The sequence below is a fragment of the Schistocerca cancellata genome, chromosome 3 (assembly GCF_023864275.1).
Source record: "Schistocerca cancellata isolate TAMUIC-IGC-003103 chromosome 3, iqSchCanc2.1, whole genome shotgun sequence".
Taxonomy (NCBI): domain Eukaryota; kingdom Metazoa; phylum Arthropoda; class Insecta; order Orthoptera; family Acrididae; genus Schistocerca; species Schistocerca cancellata.
The window spans coordinates 584,333,544-584,350,656 of record NC_064628.1 but is presented as its reverse complement, the minus strand read 5'-3'; the positions used below and the strand labels follow the sequence as shown (position 1 = coordinate 584,350,656).

General features: G+C 42.3%; 1 protein-coding gene and 1 pseudogene across 1 annotated transcript in view; one reads left to right on the top strand and one right to left on the bottom strand.

Annotated features, from left to right (window-relative positions):
* The window catches only part of LOC126176442 (uncharacterized), a 197,850-nt gene that overhangs the window by 121,742 nt on the left and 58,995 nt on the right, over positions 1–17,113 (top strand). The gene's annotated exons all lie outside the window — the stretch shown is intronic.
* LOC126177488 (5S ribosomal RNA) lies at positions 6,472–6,589 on the bottom strand (annotated as a pseudogene).

Here is a 17,113-nt window from a genome sequence, read left to right as displayed (position 1 = left end):
TATCATCTCTTTGGGAAACTGAAAGACTCTCATTGTGGAACAAGGTTTGAAGATGATGACTCCCTTGTGCACGCTGCCAAACAGTGGCTCAAACATTTTGCTCCAGAATTTTACCGTGCGGGTATACAGGCGCTGGTTCCAAGATTGCGTAAGGCAGTTGAGAGGGATGGAAATTATGTGGAGAAATAAAAATATTGTTCCTAAAGGATGTATCTACACGCTGTAAAACTTTCAAAAATGTAGAATAAAAGACGGATTTTAAAAAAAAGTAGTGTGCATTTCTTTTAGTGACCATCGTAAAAGTAGCTGCCTGTAGCGATTCTGCCTGCAGGACAGATGGTTACCTAGATTTTAATCGGTTCATTCGGAGTGCAGGAACGTCAGAGTGCATTGGAAGCTCGGGGTTTTTAAGTAATTTTTGGTATTCCTTGAGGAGGGCGTTCTGCCTTCGGAGGTCTGGTGGCGCAATGTTGCTTAGAGGTGGTAATCAGTATAGAGGAGTAGATTTAATGCAGCCTGTTATTGTCCTCATTGCTGCATTTACCTCCACATCAATTTTTCTCACATGTGTGCTACTGAGCCACACTGGGGCACACTATTCGGCAACAGAATAGACCAGCCCTAAGGCAGCGCATTGCAGTGTCGTAGTTCTTGCGCCCCATGAGGTACCACTCAGCTTCTGTATGATGTTATTGCGTGATCTCAGCTTTGCTGCGGTGTGACCCATACCCCTAGTGATATCACGCTCTTGCGAATTAATGATTCTACTGTTCCTTTTAGTTTCTAGACTGTATGTGATACGAGATGATTAACAGTATTTTAGTATTTGTAACTATTATTTAATAGTCTATTTCGAATTTTGAGTTGGTGAAGAAAGGAACTCAATATTCTGTAAAAGTTGTGGAGCAGACAGTTTAATAAATAACACTACTCAGAGGGATAGGCAAAATGTAAAATGCATGAATAAAAAAGACACTGAACTTGTCGCGCCATCTGTACACAATTTTAGGCACTGTGCCCTGTATGACAATGGAATTGCACGTTCAAGTAAAAATTTCTTGAGCGGAATAACTATACGCAGAACTGTAGCCTGTCCCAATCCGTTAGGCCGTATAGACAGTGACCACGTTAAATGTAGATCTGTTCTTGTTGTGCATTTAATCTACCTTCGTCACATTTTTTTATCTGGAGCATCGTGCTAACACCGATTTAGGACAATTTTGGTAAAGCCGATGTCGGAGTAGCTCATACCGAATGTCAACCACGGGTTTACTAAGTATGAACTAAGTTTTTTGCTACTTCACTACACACTGTATACGATTTTCTATTGAGTGCAGGTAGTGTTCTTTGATTGTCTTTAGCCCATCAATTCAATCAGCCCTTCCGTTATGGAAGGATCGTAGAACTTCAAATGCATCCGTAACACGAATTGTCACATTCACAAACACGAAAGTATCGGATTCCGTAAGCATGATTGCTAAAGACGTCACGTACACTCACAATCTATCAAGATGTAAGAGATTCGAAATCTAGTAATGGAAGAAATTTATGTCGCCAGTTTTGTTTTGAGCAAATGAATGGGAGATAAGCGGTCACCTGACTGTAAGCCAGTGTCACGGGTTAAACTCCAGAACTTTCCGTAAAGCAACCATGTGCAGCCACGAAACAATGTGATCTATATCTCGGCAAACACGATGTTGCTATTGGAGAATGATACGTAGTTATGTCCCAGAACCAAGATTGACCAGATCTCTCTTCTTCCTTCACTACTCAATGATTACAGCATGATCCCAGTACATCATTACAATACACCAATCAACCATTAACGAAAGTCATCCAGAAGATATGTGTATCCACTTGACAGATACTGATTTAAGTGGAATTGCGCGTGAAACACTAAACTTGTTTTCGGGAGGAACGGTTTCAGATCCCGGTCTGGATATCCAGATTTTGTTTTTCCGAGGTTTCCCAAAATTACTTCCACGGAATGCTGCGTGGTTCCTCGAACAAAGCAACTGCCTCGTGCTTCTAATATAGTACTCTTCTCCAAAAGTATATACGCCGATGAGCCAAAACATTATGAGCACCTGCATAATAGCGCGTTGGTAGGCCTTTGGAACACAATACGGCAGAGATTCTGCGTGGCATTGATTCGACAAGTCCGTGGTAGATTTCTCGAGCTTTCTGGGACCAGATGTCTATGCAGAAGTCAGGCATCTCCTGTAAATGACGGGCCGGCGGTTTCTGGGCGCCTGTCTGACATTCGATAGCTTACCGTATTTCTCCGATTGGTTTCAGGCCAGGAGAAAATGTTGACCAAGACATCAATGTTAATTCAGTATCGCTCTCTTCAAACCACTGTAGCACTATTCTAGCCTTGTGACACGGAAAGTTGTACTGCTAGAAGATCTTGTAACCGTTGGGAAAACTTAAATGCACGTTTCCAGCAGACGTTCGCCTGGATGACGATGTATTCGGATACGACCCTCGAGCTGGTGTAACAAGAAACGGTTTCATCCGACCAGGTGACATGTTTACATTGTTCCACGGTCCAGTCTTGGAGAACCCGTCCCAATGAAATCGTAATTGACGATGTCGTTCGGAAACATGGGAACACGTAGGCGTTGACTGTTGTAGAGCCTCAGGTCCAATAATATGCGTTGCATGGTGTCTTCCGGAACACTTCTGCCTGAGTCGGAATTGTTCTCTGTCGTCATTGTTTGCCACGGATCGCTGCCTGTCGTGCTTTACACAGCGGACAAATCTTGAATCTCCACGTTCCGAAACGAGGCGTAGACTTTCAACACCTTGTCGCCTATTTCTGGTTTCACCGTCCTTCAAAAAGTCTGTATGCCCAGACAATAATCTGCGAACCGCTGACAACCTCTGCCGTTTCCGACATGCTCGTTCCCAGGAGCCAGGCCATAACAATCTGTCCACTGTCGAAGTCGCTTATGTCTGAGGATTTTCCCACCTGTGGCCCGATTCGTCGGCAGAATAATTCCCCATTAGTCTGTGCTCTGCTTACATATTTCACTATGGCACGTACCCGCGGCATTTACTCTCGTGATGGACAATGTGTAACGTTGGTGGTTTAATTTGTTTTGAAAGCGGTACTGATAGCCAATAAAAGCGGGTTAAAAGCTGTGAGCTATCTGAGGAAGTTAACCTTGCATTACTGCGCAACTGTTTCACCAGGTATCCAGTCTAGCTTGCCAAATTCCCAACCTGACTAACATTAATTACAATCTTTTAATAGTCATACGACAACCGGTGATATATATATAATAGAATTTAAATAAAAAGAAATAAATCAGTTTATATTTGGAAATTTATTTTAACATTGATCATTGAAATTTCAGCATATTAAACTTGAGTCGTAACTAAGCTGGTGCCTTATTTAGGATTGTGAAAATGTGAGATTGTAATCTTACGGAACACATCAAATATGGAGCCAAGATTGGGAGACTGCATACAACACTGCATTCATAAAATAACACACGAAGAACGTTGAAACATATGCAAGAGGAAATTAACCACAACCAACCGATTCAATTTTCACCCAAAGAAGTTACGTTCGTAGCACAATCCTGTCCGTCATGTAATTACCACACACTGGTATACTAAATTCATACTAACTCTCTGTGAAATCTTCCCGAAAAGAATAGCTGAGGGCTACTTTGATAATTACACCACATGCTTCACGTGGTCAACTTGGTTTACACAAAGAGTGTAACTCCACAATAATTTTGATAATTAAAATAAATCAGATCGAAAAGCAATTTACAAAAGAAAAACCTCGAACTGGTTACTATCGTCTTACTATTAACCTGATGGGTCAAACAATTGTATAAGCACGTGGTACTGGTCTCACAAAGTACACCCCACGTGGGTTGAACATAAAGAAAAGTTGCTACATTGAAAAATATTGTCAAGATGAGACGTTATAATCTCACGCACATTCGCATTGAAGATTGATGATGCTAGTTAGAGTTACTGATCAACACGTGGTTCCACTTTACTCATAAAGTAGTGACAAAGCAACTACCGGAATATATTCTGAACTTCACACTCGAATTACACTGCGTTGCAATTTAAGATAACATTAGATATTTTAGAGCTAAACCTGAAATAAAGGTGATTAAATTTTCAGTTAGGCTGAACTTAAGAAATCCATTGTCCTACGGACTTAGCAGACACGCGCTTAGCCAGAGATCTTACCACTTCACTTCAGACGCTCGCCGCGGACAGACTGCCTGGTCCCTTCCTGAGGGTGGCTCACAAATACAAACGGAAGTGGCCAGAGGGGCAGATTCCTATACAAACATGACAAGGGACGGACAGGACCATACTAAGGATAGAAACCTATTTGCTTTTAGAAAGCGTAGCTACCTGTTCCGACATTGGTCCTACTGTTCTCTAGCAGACAGGCTTGTCTGCTACCCTCAAGCATGCAACTAGAAATACATTTGCTCATTCATCCTCTCACACAGAAGGGAAGGGGGATGACAGTATCTTATCATATACAGTATATAAAAGAAAGCGGATGCAGGTTCCGTATGAGACTGTGTGACATGAATTACATATAAACTGTGTTTTAAAGTGTACTAGTGTGACAGATCGTTCTTGTTTATGTGTAAAAGTAACACGTTCCACTACTCAGTCTCCTCCCAGATAGTCAGAAACGCCACAGTAAATTTAGAAGAGGAATTTATGCCGTAAATGAAAATTAACATGAAAGGAATCCAACAGAGACCTTCCAAATGCTCATAATGTTTTGGCTCATCAGTTTATTTTGAATAGCCTAAAAGTCTAGCATTTCTACTTTCCTTCATCCCTTTCTTCATATTTCCAGACGAATTTTTCGCAACATGCCAGAGGACGACAAAGAGAAATTACATCTATAGACCAGAACAACAATGCATGACATTTGTATTGTTCCCAGCGCAGTAGCACTCCTGGTGACGAGACGTGCAGAGACCGAGGCATGTACAGGGCTGGAACATTGAGGCATGTCTCACGCTGACATCCTTAGCTGGTTAACTCATGGCCCTCACGTCACTGAATTTGCACGTCGTTCATTAGAGTGACTTCAAGATCGCACATATTTCCACGTAATAAACTTTGTTAAATCAACGTTGAGGACATATTAACAGAATACTACACAGCAGCTAATGGAACCCGAAGTGTCTAGGAATCCTGCGTACTCAGTTCGCTAGACAAACAAGTCGTATTAATGAGTTTTATTACAATAAGAAAATTATAATACTCAACTCTGGCAATTACAGAGATGTGTCGCAAGCAAAGGGCAAAATACAGACTAATCAATCTTCTTCAGTATAGACAATCGCAAGTCTGTGCTACATGGAGAGAACAAGCGAAGTGCCTAGCGTTGACGCTGCTCCAAGTCGCTAATCTTGAAGCTGGTGTCGAAATGGACCATCGCCAGTCGGTCGCAGAGCTTATGTCCTTTTCCCATAGGAGCCGCTGGTGTCACGTTGTCGTCCTGGAAGGGAGGTCGGTCAGCATGTGATTAGCTGACCCCTTCTCACAGCCTTCTCTGCTCTATCGTTCCCGACTGACGTGCCGGCGGTTGGCTTTACGCCGTAACAGAACCAAACCAAACCACTATTTGGATCCACTTCTATAAACTAATGACTCTCACATGAGTAACCATACTATAAACTGCTACAAACACCTACAAATCTGTGGACATGTGTGGGCTTTTAATCAAGCGGAAGAGAAAATGTAAGAATAAAACTTACGAAAAAAGGAAATAATTTTTTTTGTTATTTATGAAAAAAGTAATAACAAAGATAGGCTGTTCGAAGGCGTACGTCTTCGCATATCTGTGAGATCGAAATTTGAATATCAATAACCTTCAGTACCGTGTTGCTCCAGCCACTGTGTTTTAATTTCCTTGAGATGCTCTCCACAGACGATCAACAAGAGATTGCTGATGATTGTCACTCTTCGACGTTAGCTCTACCGAAGTTACCCAGTGTGTGAGGAGGACTCCTGCGACGACGACGGACGGTGCTATGCAAGTTTCAAGTTGTTTTAAGCATGTTCAGACGGGTTCATGTCTCCAGGCGCCGCAAGCCGGCACATTCGGTTGATTCCATTCTACTGGAGAAAGGTGTTTACGAGGGCTCGCACTTTATTCGTGCGTTAGTATTAGGTGATGTGGAAATGGTTGCGTATTGTCTGCGTCAACAGAGTCTTTCCAATTGCCACTAAAAAGACAGTGCGCAGTTGTGCTGCATCCTCCTCTTCCCGAACAGGCCTTGAAGGCCCAACGGTACAGACCATCCTCAGCTCACAGGCATCACTGGATGCGGATATGGGGGGGGGGGGGGGGCATGTGGTCAGCACACCGCTCTCCCGGCCGTATGTCAGTTTACGAGACCGGAGCAGCTACGTCTCAAGTAGCCCCTCAGCTCGCCTCATAAGGACTGAGTGCACCCCGCTTGCCAACAGCGCTTGGTAGACCGGATGGTCATCCTTCCAAGTGCTAGCCCAGCCCGACAGCGCTTAACTTCGGTGATCTGACGGGAACCGGTGTTACCACTGCGGCTGAGCCGTTGGCCTCCTCGGGTATCTATAAGCCATAATTCGTAGGAAGCGCCATCAGCTGGTGGTGTTGACAGCTGGCGACCAGTACGACACAGACTGCCGATGTTTAGTGTATCAGGATAATGGCTGAACGTTCCTATGCTGTCAGTGTAATGTAAGCCGATTCGGTTGGCTATTTGCTGTAAAGTGTCGTAAACTGAGAATGCGCGTACCATCTAGGCTTGAAATGACGCTTAGAGACATATTGATAGACTTCATTGTCCCGTTCAGGATTGATAAAGTAGTTTCCTGTGTTCAACTGCTATGAGAATGTAGGCTTACTTCCACCTTTCACTAATTAGGAGGATGCTCCAGTGTCTGTGTCTAAAAGAGTACTGAATAGAATGTTTACTAATAAAGAAACACTCACGCTAACTAAGTACATCATGGGAGCGATGTAAAACTTGTTGTGAGTAGACTTGTTTTGGGCTGGCACCACAGTTTTGATAATTTTGAAGACTGACATCGTTTCCACTGGGCTGCTGCTTGAAACAGTACTTTAGTAAGCACTAGAAACTAGTTTCGTGCTTTGCTCATTGTCAAATGTAGAATAGATGCGGAGGCATCCTTCCCTTATGCTGTAAACAGGGTGGTCAGAAACAGTTTGAAAACCTTGTAAGGGTATTGAAGGGTAGGTTGGGCTAAGAAATAACTGTTGAGAAAAAAATTCGATACCTGGAAGTTAGTCAGTCGCGTCGTTTCGCGCGCTAATTCAAACAACCAGCAAGAGACAGTCGCCAAATGTTGTCACAATTTGGTTTCCTCAAGCCCAACAAACGTAGCTTTCATTCATCTAGCTGAAATTTATCACTTCCGGAAAAGGCAAATTTCATCTGGTACTGAGCATTTCGATAAGAGGTAACTTACGAACCCATGGATGTCAGTGCATTACCGCATTTTAGCGCGTGCAAGTGCTCGAATTTGCGCGCTCAACGACCTGACTCTCTAATGGCAGTGCTAATCAAATCGGAACCGGCGCAACCTATCGAATTTTTTTTCTTAACAATTATTTCTCAGCACAACCTCCTCTCCAATACCCTTACATGCTTTTCATCTACATCTACATCTACATCTACATGATTACTCTGCAATTCACATTTAATTGCTTGGCAGAGGGTTCATCGAACCACAATCATACTAACTCTCTACCATTCCACTCCCGAACAGCACGCGGGAAAAACGAACACCTAAACCTTTCTGTTCGAGCTCTGATTTCTCTTATTTTATTTTGATGATCATTCCTACCTATGTAGGATGGGCTCAACAAAATATTTTCGCATTCGGAAGAGAAAGTTGGTGACTGAAATTTCGTAAATAGATCTCGCCGCGACGAACAACGTCTTTGCTTTAATGACTTCCATCCCAACTCGCGTATCATATCTGCCACACTCTCTCCCCTATTAAGTGATGATACAAAACGAGCTGCCCTTTTTTGCACCCTTTCGATGTCCTCCGTCAGTCCCACCTGGTAAGGATCCCACACCGCGCAGCAATATTCTAACAGAGGACGAACGAGTGTAGTGTAAGCTGTCCCTTTAGTGGACTTGTTGCATCTTCTAAGTGTCCTGCCAATGAAGCGCAACCTTTGGCTCGCCTTCCCCACAATATTATCTATGTGGTCTTTCCAACTGAAGTTGTTCGTAATTTTAACACCCAGGTACTTTGTTGAATTAACAGCCTTGAGAACTGTACTATTTATCGAGTAATCGAATTCCAACGGATTTCTTTTGGAACTCATGTGGATCACCTCACACTATTCGTTATTTAGCGTCAACTGCCACCTGCCACACCATACAGCAATCTTTTCTAAATCGCTTTGCAACTGATACTGGTCTTCGGATGACCTTACTAGACGGTAAATTACAGCATCATCTGCGAACAACCTAAGAGAACTGCTCAGATTGTCACCCAGGTCATTCATATAGATCAGGAACAGCAGAGGTCCCAGGACGCTTCCCTGGGGAACACCTGATATCACTTCAGTTTTACTCGATGATTTGCCGTCTATTACTACGAACTGCGACTTTCCTGACAGGAAATCACGAATCCAGTCGCACAACTGAGACGATACCCCATAGGCCCGCAGCTTGATTAGAAGTCGCTTGTGAGGAACGGTGTCAAAAGCTTTCCGGAAATCCAGAAATACGGAATCAACTTGAGATCCCCTGTCGACAGTGGCCATTACTTCGTGCGAATAAAGAGCCAGCTTCGTTGCACAAGAACGATATTTTCTGAAACCATGCTCATTTCGTATCAATAGATCGTTCCCTTCGAGGTGATTCATAATGTTTGAATACAGTATATGCTCCAAAACTACACAACTACACAATAATTTCGTACAGTTTCTGGCCATCCTGTATAACAAAAGGCATATGCCATTCGCAGTACATGTAAAGCTTGGCCATCAATGTACACGACCTCTGAATAGGTATCCACAAATCACACATACACAAACTGTTTGCAGTTCCGCCTTAGGTGTACAAGGGGCTTTAGTTGTGTATAATTTACGAGGGGAATATATCCACATCCATTATGCACTTGACAATGAGTAAAGCTCGAAACTCACAACCAGTGCTTAATAAACAACAGTCTGAAGGAAACGACGTAATTTTTCAAGTTTATTACTGTTTTGGTCTCTCTTTGGATTACAACTCGAGATCTCTAACTGTGGACACATTAGGACGTAGAGTCACCTGCACCGCCTTCGACAAGGGGAACGCGCAGAAATTAGTCACCGCAGCGAAGCGTAAGCACCTGCTGACAGGGACAGGCGCCTCGCCAAGGCCGGAACCTGTTCCCCGGGGCGCCCTTCTCCGGCTGCCGTCAGCGGCAGTAAAGGCGGAGACGTAGGCCCGGCGCTCGCGACATTCCCGCCGGCGACGCTAATGGCCAGCGCCGGGGCCTATCGTTAGCGTCCGGCGTGCCACGCCACTAGCGGGGCATTCCTAACTAACTTAAGTGCCGTGACCCCGGCACTCGTTTCCCATCGGCCCGGAGGAGCGGGCCGCGCGGCAAAAAGAAGACCGTCCCGCCGAGGCCGCAGTCACTTCCTCCTCCCTCGTAAATTTACAAAGCAGCCGGGATCCTACTAGTTGGATAATACTCTTGTCTCTGACGCCCCTAAGGTAAATCCTAGAATGAGCAGGTTCCGACTCACTTAGTCCACACGACTCAGGCGTGTTAAGTGAATTTAAATTTTAATTAAACGAATTACAAGTTCGTTCTCGAATTGAATCGCCTAACTTTCACAGGGTTGTAGCCTGTCCCCGATGTTATTCAATCTGTATATTGAGCAAGCTGTAAAGGAAACGAAAGAAAAATTCGGTGTCGGTATTAAAATCCATGGAGAAGAAATAAAAACTTTGAGGTTCGCCGATGACATTGTAATTCTGTCAGAGACAGCAAAGGACTTGGAAGAGAAGTTGAACGCAATGGACAGTGTCTTGAAAGGAGGATATAAGATGAACATCAACAAAAGCAAAACGAGGATAATGGAATGTAGTCGAATTAAGTCGGGTGATGCTGAGGGAATTAGATTAGGAAATGAGACACTTAAAGTAGTAAAGGAGTTTTGCTATTTGGGGAGCAAAATAACTCATGATGGTCGAAGTAGAGATAATATAAAATGTAGACTGGCAATGGCAAGGAAAGCGTTTCTGAAAATGAGAAATTTGTTAACATCGAGTATAATTTAAATGCCAGGAAGTCGTTTCTGAAAGTATTTGTTTGGAGTGTAGCCATGTATGGAAGTGAAACATGGACGATAAATAGTTTGGACAAGAAGAGAATAGAAGCTTTCGAAATGTGGTGCTACAGAAGAATGCTGAAGATCACATAACTAATGAGGAGGTATTGAATAGAATTGGGGAGAAGAGGAGTTTGAGGTACAACTTGACAAGAAGAAGGGACCGGTTGGTAGGACATGTTCTGAGGCATCAAGGGATCACAAATTTAGCATTGGAGGGCAGCGTGGAGGGTAAAAATCGTAGAGGGAGACCAAGAGATGAATACAGAAGGATGTAGGTTGCAGTAAGTACTGGGAGATGAAGAAGCTTGCACTGGATAGACTAGCATGGAGAGCTGTATCAAACCAGTCTCAGGACTGAAGACAACAACAACTTTCACTGGTAACGGCAGTTTAGCGTTAAACAAAATCGTTATCGGCACTGTCCAAGCAACCTTCCCCCTTTTAAAAACCAGTTCTCATTCTTTTTCAGATCTTTTTATTGTTCCACTCTTCTTGTGACATGCTTTTTGGTATACGATTCCATCTTATCCCCGTCTTGAAAATTTCGTAGCCACTAATTCCCATAATTCCTTACATGATAAACGCATTCATCAAGTTCAGTCTTAAACAAAAATTTGAAGAGTGGAAATGAAAAACGTTGTAAGTGCCAAAGCTGACATTTCTCAGGAGACTGAAAGAAAATCCTTGTGTCTTTGGACAAACTTGATTTCTATCCAGAAAACTGAAAAGGTATTCTGATACCTCTGAACTGCCCAGTATGAGATTTTCACTCTGCAGCGGAGTGTGCGCTGATATGAAACTTCGTGGCAGATTAAAACTGTGTCGAACTCGGGACCTTTGCCTTTCACGGGCAAGTGCTCTACCAACTGAGCTACCCAAGCACGACTCACGTCCCGTCCTCACAGCTTTACTTCTGCCAGTATCTCGTCTCCTACCTACCAAATTTTACAGAAGCTCTCATGCGAACCCTGCAGAACCAGCACTCCTGAAAGAAAGGATATTGCGGAGACATGGCTTAGCCACAGCCTGGGCGAAGTTTCCAGAATGAGATTTTCACTCTGCAGCGGAGTGTGTGCTGATATGAAATTTCCTGGCAGATTAAAAGTGGCGCATTAGGCGCTAAATGGTTGGAGATCCAAGACTCTTCACAGAAAACGTGATTCGAAAGATTTTCTGCTCTTTAAAGTAGTATAGATGGTGATCTGTGGCATCTCTGCCGAAAGAGTACAATGCTGGTGCACGCACAAGTATTTCGGAGGACACCGGTCATCGTACATAGTTAAAGGGCTTATTTCAATAGTGGTACAAGTCCATTTTTGTTCGTATTGAGATACAGAGTCCGTAAGTTAAGTGAGCACAGTTTTAATCTGCCAGGAAGTTTCATATCAGCGCACACTCCGCTGCAGAGTGAAAATCTCATTCTAGAAACATCCCCCAGGCTGTGGCTAAGCCATGTCTCCGCAATATCCTTTCTTTCAGGAGTGCTAGTTCCGCAGGGTACGCAGGAGAGCATCTGTAAAGTTTGAAAGGTAGGAGACGAGATACTGGCAGAAGTAAAGCTGTGAGGACGGGACGTGAGTCGTGCTTGGGTAGCTCAGTTGGCAGAGCAGTTGCCCGCGAAAGGCAAAGGTCCCGAGTTCGAGTCTCGGTCCGGCACACAGTTTTAATCTGCCAGGAAGTTTCACCTCAGAATTATGCTGTTCACCGTATCACCACAAAAAATAATGAGAGAAATTAGAAAACAAATACTTAATTAACTCGTAAACTGGCTGGTTCTATGTTCTGACACATTTTTAGAAGGTGATTCTTCCTAAGAAGAAAACAAAAACCAGCTGTTGTTAATAATGCTATTTGTTTACACAAATAGCGCCATTACCACTTTCGAACCGACAGGTTCGTCTTCAGACAGCCGTTCACGTTTACTCTGATGAGCCAAAGCATTATGACCACTGCCCAACGCAACGTTGGATGTCGCCTGGTGGCGTTGCGGGCACGTGACGCAGTAAGAAAAATATGTAAGCGGAGCAGACACGGACGGGGGATCACCCTAGCGAAGATATGGGCTGCAAGTGGGGAAATCCACTGAGATAAGCGACTTTGACAAAGGGCAGATTATTATTACGCAGAGCGTGTGAACTAGTATCTCTAACACGGCGAAGCTCGTCGAATGTTCAAGTGATACTGTCGTGAGCATCTACGGAAAGAGGTAGACGGACAGTGAAACTACCATTAGGCGCTAAATGGTTGGAGATCCAAGACTCTTCACAGAAAACGTGGTTCGGAGGCTTTTCTGCTCTTTAAAGTAGGATAGATGGTGTTCTGTGGCATCTCTGCCGAAAGAGTACAATGCTGGTGCACGCACAAGTGTTTCGGAGGACACCGGTCATTGTACATAGTTGAACAGCTTATTTGAATAGTGGTACAAGTCCATTTTTGTTCATATTTAGATACAGAGCCCTAAAGTTAAATGAGCGCTGAAAAATCTGAAGTTGAGGTACCAGAAATATTCAAGCATATGGCTTCTTGCTAGAGATGAACCTCTCTTTCTGTTTGTTTGGCTCATTAATTTCAGAAGCATTATAGACAGAAGAATGGAGGTAATGGACTTGTACCACTACTGAAATAAGCCCTTCAGTTGAACATGGAGCTCCGCAGCAGGCCACCTCTCTGCCTTCACACGTCGACCAACGACACTGTCTGTTACGACTGCAGTGAGCACGGGACCATACGGATTCGACCGTCGATCACTGGAAACGTGTCTGGCATTTCGAGTGAATCAAATTTTTGCTATACAAGGTGGATGGTCGTCTCCACAAACGCCGACATCGAGATGAACGGCGGCTCGAAACGTGCAGCACGCCATCGACGCAGGCTGGTAGGAGCGGCATTATGCTATGGGAGACATTCTGCTGTGCTTGCATGAGACATGTGGTGTTAATCGAAGACACGTTGACAGCTGCGAATCTCCTGCATCCCTTCATACTTGAGGTCTTCCCCAACGGCGATGTCGTCTTTCAGCAGTATAAATGTCCATGTCTTGGAGCCATAACCATGCTATGATGGTCTGAGGAGCACTATAGCGACCTGACGTTAATATTTCGTCGACCAAATTCATCTGCTGTAAATCTTATGGAATCAATCTGGATCGCTATCGGGCGCCATCGCCGCCTACACAAATTAGCGGCCGGTTATTTACGCGAATTACATGACGTGTGCGTAGACATCTAATGCCGCATATCGCCACAAACCTACCAACAAACTTCGGATCCTTGATACGCAGAATCAGTGATGTGTTTTGTTCCACTGACGGAAGAGTAAGCTATTAAGCAAGTGGTAGTAATGCTTCGGCTCGTCTGTATATTATACTTCTGTTGTTTTTCCGTAAGTTGTGGGATATAAGCAGTCAACAACAAATGTAAACAACAACAAATGTAATATAAATCCGAACAGCAGTCTGAAGATGAACGTGTTAACGGCACTATTTGTATAAATAAACAATATTATTAACAGCGGCTGGTTGCTATTTTCTTCTTTGAAAGAATCACTTCGTATTTTGTACGCAGACACGCTCTCTGAAATGTTAGTTTTCACCAAAATAGTAGGAGAAAAGTATTTGTTCCAAGTACCATTAATACTGATGCATTAGGTTTTATTTGCGATGATATATGTACAGAATACGGCTTTAGTTTTCTAAGTAATAGAATTACAGTCAACAGAAAACATTTCCCGCATCTTGTAAATTTTGTAGCTCCTGAGGGAAGCACAGCTTGGCACAAAGAGCGTGCACCATCCACTGAAGTCTGATCTTGTTCATAGTTTGGCATCTGGATGAAATCTAGAGTACAGTAGCACGATGAACGCGTTTTTATTTTTTAATGGCACTTAGGGCGTTTTCCATTTCCAACCTTCAATTGATTTCTACTCTACAAAAGACGGATATTGTCTTGCAGACAATAGTTGTTAAAGGTGTTGAATACGAAGAAAGGAGGCAAATTTAGCGACTAGACAGCTCAGCAGCAAACACCTAAAGTATAAACAATGGTTGAAAAATTACCTGAAAATTGCATTGTTGGAAGAAAGTACATGAATTGTATGATTTTTAAATTTCTACTTCAAAGAGTCTCAGTTTTAATTGCAATTTTATCCCTCAACAAAAAGGCCAGAGACTGAAGTTTCGATTTTCCAACGTATTTAGATCTAAAGAAAAATGAACAATACAGAAGAAATTTTATTTCAATAGCAGTGGTCTTCACGTTCACCAATAAATGCTGTTTTGTAGGGATCATTTTCCATGAATTTTTAAGTGTAGTATTGTCTTACTTCCAGTTGAAAGTACAGTGGAAACTCCAAAATGAACTTTGAATGATATGTTCGTTATTCAAGAACATTTATTTATTTATTTATTTTCTTTTATTATTTTAAGAAAATCTATGAGTTTTCTAACAGTATTGCCGTATTAAAGAAGAAAATCTGCCTTTAATTATTTAGCAATACACAGAAAACATGAGGACTTAACAGATGGCACGGCAACATAAAAATAATAAAGTGACACTACAGACCTAAAGGTGTGGGGTTCAATCCTCGGTCTGTCCTACGATTTTTAACTGTCAGTTCTATCACAGATTAGATGAGATTAGATTAATACTTGTTCCATAGATCATGAATACGACACTTCGTAATGATGTGGAACGTGTCAGGTTAATAAAAGATGTCGGTACAAGATATTACATTACACAAAATATTGCATGACACTGATGTTTAAGTTTCCCCCCCCCCCTTAATTTATATCTAAAAATTCAGCCAATGAGTAGAAGGAGTTGTCATCTAGAAATTCTTTTAATTTATTTTTAAATGTTCGTTGGCTATCTGTCAGGCTTTCGATGCTGTTTGGTAGGTGACCAAAGACTTTTGTGGCAGCATAATTTACCTCTTTCTGTGCCAAAGTCAGATTTAACCCTGCATAGTGTAGATCATCCTTTCACCTGGTGTTATAGCCATGCACACTGCTATTACTTTTGAACTGTCTTGGATTATTAACAACAAATTTCATAAGTGAATATATATACTGTGAGGATCCCTAGATCCTTAAATAGATGTCTGCAGGATGACCGAGGGTGGGCTCCAGCAATTATTCTGATTACACGTTTTTGAGCAATGAATACTTTTCTACTCAACGATGAATCACACCATAATATGATGCCATACGAAAGCAGTGAATGAAAGTAGGCATAGTAAGCTAATTTACTGAGATTCTTATCACCAAAATTTGCAATAACCCTAATAGCATACGTAGCTGAACTCAGACGTTTCAGCAGACCATCAATGTGTTGCTTTCAGTTTAACCTCTCATCAATGGACACACCTAAAAATTTTGAAAATTCTACCTTAGCTACAGACTTCTGTTCAAAGTCTATATTTATTACTGGAGTTGTGCCATTTACTGTACGGAACTGTATATACTGTATACATCTGGCAATGTTAGTTACATTGGAGAATGTCATGTACATCGTGGTTTGTAGTCCCCTGTAACTGGCTGATAAGTCAGTTCATACGTCCGAAGAAGGTAAGGGCATACCATCACTAAAAGGACCGTGCCTAGTGAATCAATGCTGTGTACACGCCAATCTTCCGGTTGAATAACAGCTTTACTTAGGATACCCTTCCCGATACCAAAGTGAGACTAATAGAACTGACTCTACCAATGTGAAGACTGTATTGTTGCATTGTTTCGTGACAGGTTAAGATTATGTACATTGTAACAGTTCAGGAAAGTAAATCTGTCGGTTCACCACGTCGTTGGTTTTCAGATCTACAATAGTGTTTGTTTATTTTTTTGTAGAGAAACGACAAACAAAAATTTCCTGATGTAGCTGTTGTTGAGAAGGATATGTTTTAAAAGCGCTCTCATTTTTTACTTTTTGCTCTGTTTTCGCTAAGACAAGGTCGTATCCCATATCGTATGGTCAGTTGAGTCAATGATATGCTTTTCGCTTTCCAATTATGTCATTACACTTTTTAAAAGTTACCTAACACTAGTAATTAAATCTAGCTGTAATCTCTTGTCGACACATTTTTAGTATGCAATAAAATTCGGTGTTTCACGTCTTACACCAGTCTTAAGTCCACAGTCGTTATCAATTGTAATTTATGTTTGTTATCATTCTTAAGGTTCAACGTTTTATCGTCATCGAGTTCAGTTGGGATGGAAAGCGAGCTCTAATGAAGAAGGTGAAAGAAGCTACAGAGCTTCAAGAAAATAGGAATAACCTAAACTAAAATAGCACAGCAGAATCTAAACCTGAGTTCTGCCGCGTACAAAGCCATGGATCAAACCACTGCGTACTTCACTCGGCGCCACATTTATGTTTTAGCAACTGATGTTAAAATTCGCCATCAACATCAACATCTTGTCGCAAAAACAAAGGTGAGTAAAAAAATCGTTATACTATGCATTCTACGAAGATAACATTGTATTATGAGATGCACCCTTAGAATTTTCCTATTTCATTCACTGTACTTATGTGTAGCTGATGCGATATTTATACAGCTGACAGTTCACTCAAATGGGTCTACTGACTCTTATCGTTGTGTAGAAATATGTAGTGTCTAAAAATTAGGTAAGGGAACTGTAGCAGGAACGATGGTTTTGTCAGTTTTGTCCGTCAAGAGTAACTCACCAGAAATTCGACTGAGAATATCACATCCACAGGTTTTTCAAAAATTATTTTCAAATGCCCTTTATATTAGAAA